Source organism: Equus caballus, chromosome 11, assembly GCF_041296265.1.
Source record: "Equus caballus isolate H_3958 breed thoroughbred chromosome 11, TB-T2T, whole genome shotgun sequence".
Taxonomy (NCBI): Eukaryota; Metazoa; Chordata; class Mammalia; order Perissodactyla; family Equidae; genus Equus; species Equus caballus.
In genome coordinates this window covers 718200-727583 of record NC_091694.1, presented here as the reverse complement: position 1 = coordinate 727583, position 9384 = coordinate 718200, and positions in this window count along the sequence as shown.

Here is a 9384-nt window from a genome sequence, read left to right as displayed (position 1 = left end):
AGGGGGCCTGGTGGTCAGGCTGGTAACATACACGGAGAGAGTGTCTGCTGGTGAGCGGTGCTGGGCGAGCCAGAGTGGGAGGGAGACAGAGTAAGTCCAGATTCACACCGCACCTGGCAGCTCTCTCCAGGAAGGCCGTCAGCCGAGTTCCAGTGCTGCTCGCGCCTCCAGCAGGTCATGAGCACATCCAGGTGTGTGTGTGTGTTGGCCATCTTGATGATGGCTCTGCTCTCCAGTGCCTGTTCCTTGTACCATATCACAGCCCAGATTTCTCTATTCCATTTCTGCCTGACCTGAGAGCCTGGGCCGGTTCCAGCCGTTGTAGACACCGGTCCTTCCTCCCAGCTTTGCCAGATGGGATTGCAGCTCATCCACTGCCTGCACCATCAGTCTGACACCAGCCCAGGGTGTGGAGCGAGGGCACTGCCCGTCTGCAGGCTCTTATATTATGCCACTGACTCGAGGCTGTCCCCTGGCCCAAGGCTGAGCAGCAGGGGCTTCTGGACACCCCCTGCAGTGGGAAGACTTAGACCTTCACACCCCAGTCTAGGTCACGTGAGGGGAGCTGCTGCCCAGGCGTGCAGCTCACTTGCCCAAGGCCACGTGGCCACCAGACATGGCCTCCCTCACCTCAGGGGCCAAACCTTGGTATTTACATTGCACTTCCTTCCACACACATGTTAGCTTCGCTCCCGGTCAGGAATGGCAGGCGCTGTCTAAAGCAGTGAGCCCTCAACTCAGGCCCAGGGAAGTGGAGGGCACAGTGTCATTTTCAGACAGAGGCTGGACCCTGTACTTGAGAATAAGAAAAAAGCTGTATGTTTTGAAAACAAGGAGGGCAGGTGCCAGAACCGAAGTCTTATTTTAAAATTGAAATGCAAATTGTATATGTACACATACACACATGCAGATAAGCATATAGTTACAAATTGGTTTAGGTTTTGCTCAGTAGATGGGCAAATGACCTATAAAGTGTTGGTGTTGATGAGAAGAGTGGGCACACCTGCAGGCAGTTTTACTCTTGGACCCTTCCCCACCATAGGACCACCTCGGGCCCGTGGCGAGCCCCGGAAGGCATCCTTTAGCAGGTTTGCGGCAAGAGTCAACAGTGCGGCACCTAAGACAGAGCGCCTGTGAGCGCGGTTAAGTAATGCTATATGCAGACGGGATTTGCAGCGGTTGAAACACAGACTCGATTCCTACATTGACAGGGAGATCTCAGAACCATACATGTAGTATGAGCCCCTGTTGGTCTCCTTTTTTAAAAGCCAAACTAGAGAGAAAAAATGGACATTAAAAAGAACAAAGAGAGGAGGAAATTCCAAACGTGCTTCCTCCTAGGGAGGGAGCTGCAGAGCTGGGTCCTCACCTGGAGAGGCAGTGGGAGGGCAGGGGGCTGGGAGGGGCGGGTCTCTGTTCTTCAAAAGACCAGGCTCCACAGCCCTCCCTATAGGGGCTGGGACTGTCCCAGTGAGGGGGTCACAAAAGGCTGCAGGGCAGACAGGTTCTAGCCAAGACTTGAACTCGGATCACTGGATTCAAAGTCCAGGGTGCTGACCATTACACCATAGAACTAAGCATCACTGGAGTTATTGTGGGGCCACCCTTGGCCTGAGCATGCAGGACACAGACACACACGTAAAAGGGGGCAAAGTCAGGGGACAAAAGGAGCTCACAGATCCCACCAAGGCTTGAACTCAGGTCACAGCATTCAGAGTCCAGAGTGCTCACTATTACACCATGGAACTTGCTGCTGCTGTGTTTCCTGCATGCCCTGATGAGAACATGGGGACTGGAAGGTCTGGAGGCCAAGCCCTGCCCACTTTGCTCCTCAGGGCCCAAAAGCAGAAAAGTTAAGCTCATAGCAGAGGATGGTTTCGATCCATCGACCTCTGGGTTATGGGCCCAGCACGCTCCCGCTGCGCCACTCTGCTGCACTTTGTGGTGTTTGCCTGACTCTGATTGAGGCAGGTCCAGTGGCCTCCCTTGGGGAGGGCAAGCTGCTGTAGGGGCCCAAATGAGGTGCCTGTTTACGAGTAGAGCAGACGTTTGCTTTCCCTTGCTCAACTTCTTTCAGAGAGAAACCTCTGGATTCATGTTCTTTTCTGCTGTTAAAAACTCAAGAACTACAACCTTCATAGCCCAGAGTGTGTGTGTCCCTGGACAATGGCAACAGGTTCTGTACTGCAGTGGTGGTGGTTGGATTTGAAAGAGAACAAAAACATTTCTCCCCGGCATTTGAAAATGACTCCTAATTTGCTCAATTATGAATAAACTCTCCTTTTAATTCTTTGCTTCTCTTGACCTATTTCTTCCCAGTCGCCAAGGAAGGCATTTCTTCCACATAAAACTGTTTAAAATTAGTGTTAAGGAATCTTGCTGTTCACCTTTATAAATTGAAGAAAAACATAAATAAAACCCTACGATTTCAAAGAGGTAGAAACTGTTCCCCCAAGAACATTCTGGATATAAATCCTTTCGGGAAAAAATATTTTTGAATTCATGTTGAACCTTTTCACGTATAAAGCATCCATGGAACTTGCCACTGCAGATAGTAGGGTGTCTCCTCTTTCAAGGCAACAGAAGCACCAGGAAAAGCAGCACAGAGACTGAAACTTCAGGGGTCAAACTATGAGTATCAGCCAGGAAACTCAAGGACATGGCTGCAGGCCGTTTACTGAGCCATTTGTATGAGCAGGGTTAGAGGAAGCCAATGGGGCAGTGAGCACTCCAATACTAGCTACAGCACTGAGCGGTCAGAATTTGGAGGCCTGGGAATAGTTCCTGGACCCTTGAGAGCTGAAACTGATGGAGTGGGCACCAAACAGAAGCTGTGGCTTTCCTTAGTGGAGCATCAACCCACAGCCAGGAATGAAAGAGCTGAGGAATACCCCAGCCTTTCTCCCCTCCACCTCTAATCTCCTTGCCAGTGCCTCCCATTGGCTACAGTCACTCTGCTCTCTAGCTTCCTGTTGATCTTGGGGAAGAGCAAGATACAGGTGGATGGATTTGGAGGGCAAAGAAGTCATTCAGAACTACAGGAGATGACTATAACCCCAGATGTATGACCACAACTGCCAAGGGCATTGAAAGGAGGGTGAGGATGGTAGAGGACCTGAAGTGAAGGCCTGGGCAAAGCCAGCTGGCAGGCATTAGTGACACAGCCAGCAGGGCACAAGGGGCAGCCCGTGGCTCAGAACAGCAAGACAGACTGGTAGCTGCCGTGGAAGGTGAGGCTCCCTTAAATGCACCCATAGGGCTGCACTGTGAGCCTGAATCTCCACCACAGGGTCTAAAGGATTGTTGCTGTGCCTGATAAATCCAGGCAGACAGGCACAGTTAGAGGCAAAAATGTGACCACCAGGAGAAGACAGTGGAAACCCCTCTGAGCAGCACATCTCTTCAATGCCCCAGTGCAGGGACTTGATAAGACCAGACTGGAGGATTGGTGTCAACGAGCCTTGCTGATGAGGTGTGTAGATGGACTTCTTGGAACAGGCCCAGAATTTGAGAAGATTCACCTTCCTCGTGAAAGCTCATCAGAAGGTCTCCCCTGAGGGAAAGGCTCAATCAGGTGGACAAGGGAATCTATACATGTCCGTCACACTCTTTCTCCAGCCAACCTAGTGATGCTTGCTTAACCCTCCAACCAAAATGGCTGTGGAGACAGGGAAGGAAACTATGCCCAGGCTCAACAACATGGATTCCTTTTTTCCCCCAGAGGCTGCCCTGGTTATGACCTCTGCTTACACATTTTAGTGGCCAACTGAATTCCTATACTGGTTGTGGGGGAGAGAGAGCAGCCAGCCACCTGAGTGCAGGTGACTTCACTGATCCTTTCCCTGTAGGAGCCATGCAAGGCCACAGTGGAATAGACCTCAATTCTGGACCTGGGCTTATTTGCTTTCCCTTGGGGATCCCCACTGTCACTGAGAGGCTGAGTACCTGAGGGCACTGTAAATGTTCAATAAGAACATGACTACCCTTTGACCTTGTTCCCAACACAGACACAGATGAAAAGTTAATCTTGTTAATTTGCTATTTTCTTGTTCAACCCTTGGGGTGACTCAAGGGTCACAAGGACTTATAAGCTTGTTTTGCAGAAGAAAAAGAACGCCTTCAAGGACATTATGATCACCAGATAACTAGCCCTTAGGGGCTGTTGAAGCCCAAAAGTCTGATTGCCCAATGGCTTACCTGGAGTGAAATAAACACGGACTTCCGTTTTCTTTCTCTGAAACTCCTCCTCCCAAGCCCCTTAGCTCTACAAAAACCCCTGCTTTCTTCTTTTTGCGAATGCAGCTTGGAGAGAAAGTATCCTCCCACCTTCTCGTTTGGGCCAATTCCAATAGACCTTTCTCCATCTGCAAGCACCAGCGTCTCAGTGATTAGCTTACTGTGCATCGAGCACTCCAATTTGAGATTAAGAGGTCTGGTATCAATTGCACCCTACACAACACCGCTCCTGGCCAACTCAGGCGCGCCTTACAGTAACAGCAACAGGCAATGGGCCCCTCACTCCGGAAACTATTTTTCTCTTCAGTACCTCACCATCCAGAGGCAGTGGCCCTACAAAGGAGTGTCAGAGCCTATTTCCTCAACACAGTCTTAGAAGTGAGGTTACAGAAGCAAAGAAAACGAGCACTTTTTGCTCGCTTCTGACAGACACGGCCCCATTGCTCGTGATGAGCACGTCCGCATTTCCAGCTTTCAGTCCCGTCAACCTCGCAGGCAGGAGCCGGTGAGGCACCCGCATCCCCAGAGCCTCGCAGCCCCCTGTGCCCGTCGCGAAGACAGCAGCAGAGTCCCCCCCCCCGCGACCTCGGCTCCGCCCTTCCCGCTTAGGGCAGCGAGTTCTTCCAACCGCGCGCGGCCGCCGTCCCCCGACACCGGCCACGTGGGCGACCAGTCACGTGGGCCTCAAGTCACATGCTCGTGCGTCCTTCCTGTCGCAGCGTCGGCACGCCGCCGCCCCGCCCCTCGCTAGTGGGCGCACGTTCGCGCGTGCGTACCTGGCGCCGCGGGACGCGGGGCGTGTCCAAACCCCAAGTGGTCGGTTCCAGGGAAGCGGACGAGCCGGCGGGGTCGAGGGGCGCGGCGGGGTCGAGGGGCGCGGCGGGGTCGAGGGGCGCGGCGGGGTCGAGGGGCGCGGCGGGGTCGAGGGGCGCGGCGGGGTCGAGGGGCGCGGCGGGGTCGGCGTCAGAGATGGCGCCACAGTGTCAGGGGGCGTGGCGGGTCGGGGAACGGGGCGCCATCAGGGTGCCCCCTCCGCGGCCCTGCTGATTTCCTTCCGGCTTTCCCCCCCGGGACAGCGTAGCCTCCGCGCACCCCGCAGGCCCGGGTCAGGCTCCGGGTCGGGGCGGCCCGGCTCCGGGGCAGGTGGGTGGGGTCTCAAGCCTGTGCACTTCGGAGCACCGTTTTTAGGAAGAAAAGGAAAATAGGTATGAAGTGAGTGTTGATCAGAACCAGAGAAGCAGCGCGAGCGGCTGCAAGGCCTACGGAGCTGATAACTCCCGATGAACACCAGTAACTCTCGATGAACCCAAATAACTTCCGATGAACCCCAGTAACTCCCGATGAACCCCAGTAACTACGGATCAACACCAATAATTACCGATGAACACCAGTAACTCCCCATCAACACCAATAACTACCGATGAACACCAGTAACTCCCCATCAACACCAATAACTACCGGTAAATACCAATGGACACTGATAAATACTGATGAACACCAGCAAATACCAATAAACACCAATAATTACCAACAAATACTGATGAACACCGAGAAATACTGATGAATGCCAGCAAATACCAATGAACACTGAGAAATGGTGATGAACGCCAGCAAATAGCCATGAACACCGATAAATGCTAGTAAATATTGATGAACACCGATAACCACGGATGAACACTGATGAATACCAGTGAGCACTAACTCCCAGTAAAGACGATGAACACTGATAAACACCACAGCGTCAGTCACATTTCCCTTCTGATCGTTAACAGTTCAGAGAGGCTGTCAGCCTTGCCTTCTTACTGGCACACACACTCTGAGGGTCACTCTTAGGTTGGGCTGAACCCCAATGGGCTGCAGGATTCTAGGTGTCAGAGGGCTCTGTCCTCAGCGGGACCTCAGGGTGCCCCTGGACCTGGGTCACATCAGCCGCGGCCTCCTGTCAGCTCAGGACAGAGTGGAGGCCACCCTGCGTGGAGCCTCTGAGGAGCTGTGTCCGCAGTGTGTGACCTGGCACCCTCATTCCCTCTGGGGAGGCCTCGTGGCTCCTGAGGGTTCTGAAGATGCTCATGACAGGAGTCTGTCTGTCTGGACAAAAGCCCTGGACTGGCAGTGCTTAGTCTCGGGGCAGACAACACCGGGTAGCAGTTTTCCTGTTAAAAATGATCCTTCCACCATGTTTCCAGAAGCTTCTCTTTTGTCTGCTGTACGTTTCAGTTGGTTGTCTGCACACAGGATCACAACTTTGAACAGCCCCATTTTTCATTAACCAGGGTGGGCGTTGTGTTCATGGGAACAGGCATCCTGCAGCACCGCAAGCCACAGCTAGGTCACCATCACAGCATCGGTGGTCCGGGCCCACCACCGTGTCCTGCCTGTCACACCGTGTCCTTCTCTGTGCCTTGCTGTTTAGGGATGGCCCAGGTCTCACGTCCTTCGTTTGACGCTCATTTTCATCATCCTGTTTTCCTGGGTCTCACGATTCTTCTCCCATGTGGTCTTGACCATTAGTCTTTTCACTTTCCGTCGTGTATGCTTTTGATATTTTGAAGTTTCTACCAAACTTTTTCTTTCAATTTTCTTTTTTTTTGTTCCTTCCATAAGATACTTCCTTCTGGTCGTGTTTGAATTTTGATGTGATCAATAATTCTAAAAAGTATGCGAAGTTAATCTGAATTAGAGCAGACACAAGTGCCATTCAGATGCATTTAAAATTGCCCCTGTGTTGTATTGACCTCCCTGCTTGTGTGGTAAGTTATTGTGCACCACTGACAGTGACTTACTGGGGGATGTGTCACTGGAACACGCGTTTCTTCATGCCCTTTTGCTCTGTCATTACCAAATTGAGTGTTATTCCTTCTGAAACTTCCAGATCGTCAGGACAAGGTGCTTTGGATATGCTAAGACTTGATCTGAAATGTCCGCTACGAGGATGTGACTTCTTGCACTTCATGCTTACTAGTGATGCTGTGCAGGTGTGTGCCCTGCCAGCACAGGCCTTCTGAGGAACTGTAATAAGGGGGAAAGTTTGCTGCAAGGATAGGGCTACTTGTGTGGAATACGTTCCTCCATGAGATGACTCCCGTCCCACCAGCATTCCAGGGGACAGGTCCTTCTCTCGGCTGGGATGTCTGATGTTGGGGGGATGTTGCACAGACTGGGTGCCGACTCACAGTATTTCAAAGCTCGTTTTCCCCGACCCGGTGTGCTCCTGGTGTGTGGGGCTGGAGGACAGCACCATCAGCCAGGCAAGTGCTCAGGCAGCTAGCCACAGCACAGCTGGGCTGAAGGGACTGCAGACCCCAACCTGCACCCCTACACCCTCCTCCACGTATCCCCAGGTCCACTCCAGTGCCTGCACTTCCCGGAGGGAAGGTGGATGGGAGGTGGACATAGCCCTGCCCTTGGGGCCCCAGGGTTGGGCCTTGGACCTGCCCAGCCAGCCCCCCTCAGCCAGGGGTCCAACCCCAGCTGGGTGACCCCCAGCCCCAGGCTTCATCTCCCACCATGAGGGTCATCGAGTCACCGGGGGTGGCTGGGGGATTGATGTGTCAGCGCATGTGAAGTGCCCAGCACAGCATCTGGTACCATAAGAAATTAAAAAGGATGACCAAAGTGGCCTAGTGTTAGTAGGAGCAGCAGTAGCAGTAAGAGCCATAGTCTTGATCTCGCAATCTCAGCTCTTGCCATTGGAGACCCAGCTCCTCCCTCCACACCCTCCACTCCCCGTGGGAGGCAGAGACCTTGACCCCCTCACATGTCCAACCTTCCCCCTCAGCACATACGCATACATTTCTCTGATCCTGAAAACAACACCAGTGACCAAGAGACCCTTGCTTTCATCGTGGGCAGCCCAGCATCATTAGCCACTGGGGAAATGCAACCCCCTCTGGAGTGGCTGTGCTCGAAAAAGCTGACCTCACCAAGTGTCGAGAGTGTGGGGCGACTGGAACCCTCACACACGCCTGGTGGGAATGTAGGATGGTGTGGCCACTTCACAAAACAGTCTGGCAGTTTCTTAATGTTTCTCCAAGACACCTTGGTTCTTTTATTGGGGAATGGTGTTAGAAACAAGATCTGGGTGTGCTCGTGGCTACCGGCGTGTCCCTGATTCTAAGCCATCTCAGGGTACAGAGCTAGGAAACATGGATGTGTACCCTGACCAATCTTAGTTGTTTCTGTATCTATATGAAGGTTGAGATGAGTTCATACTGATGTCTCCAACTCCAGTCCAGAACCACATGGTTTCTTCCAGCCTCTCCTTGCTTATCTGTAATTTACTCTCCAGCATGAGAAACCTTTGCCCACTTCTAAAATTGTGGCATGTGTCTTTTTGTTACTCGCTTTTAGAGGCAAGACCCCTGTTTTCTCATCTTCGTGTTTGCTAAATGAAGCAGCGTCTCCTATGGATGTAGCTCTGAAATGGATTTACACTGAACAGAGTTTTGTTTAAAGCTATTTTGGGTTGTTTCCATAGCTAGTCTCTCGGATGGCTGGCTGGCAGGTCAAGGCCGTTTACATTTTTACAGCTTTGCTGGTTACCATCAGAGTCTTCTCCAGAACAGTTGCCTGTCATGCGCATGTTCCAACTGTCTGCTTTCTCCTCTTGTCCCTATCCCTAACCCGGGGACCCCCCAGGATGAGGAGGGTTTTCATCTTGATCCTCGGAGCTTCACATAAGCTCAGAAAAGGTTTCTGCATGAGCCAACAAACAGCCACGATTGGAATAATCATTCATACATTATGTCACTTTCCCAAACTTACTCTGCATCAGGCAGATGTGAAGGCTGACCAGGCGCTTGACCTCAGGGCTGAGTCCTGGCAGGAGAACACGTGTGTGCACGATGGTTGTTCCAGACTGCAAGCTGGGAGGGAGGAGGCAGGCAGCACAGCCGCTCTGAGGAAGGAGCAATCCTCGAGGCATGGCAGGCAGTCACGGTGGCTGGTGGAGGTGCCACAGGAGCAGGGTCTTGCACACAGAGGGCTGGCATGCATGTGAGGGGCAGGAGGCCCGGGGAAGGGGGCTGGCCCTGTGTGGGGAATCTGGGCTCCATCCTACACATCCTATGTTAGACACCATTTGTAAGTAATGGGTCCCCAGGATGCACACATTTCTGTCCGACTTGGCTACAAATCAGGGGTTCCCAC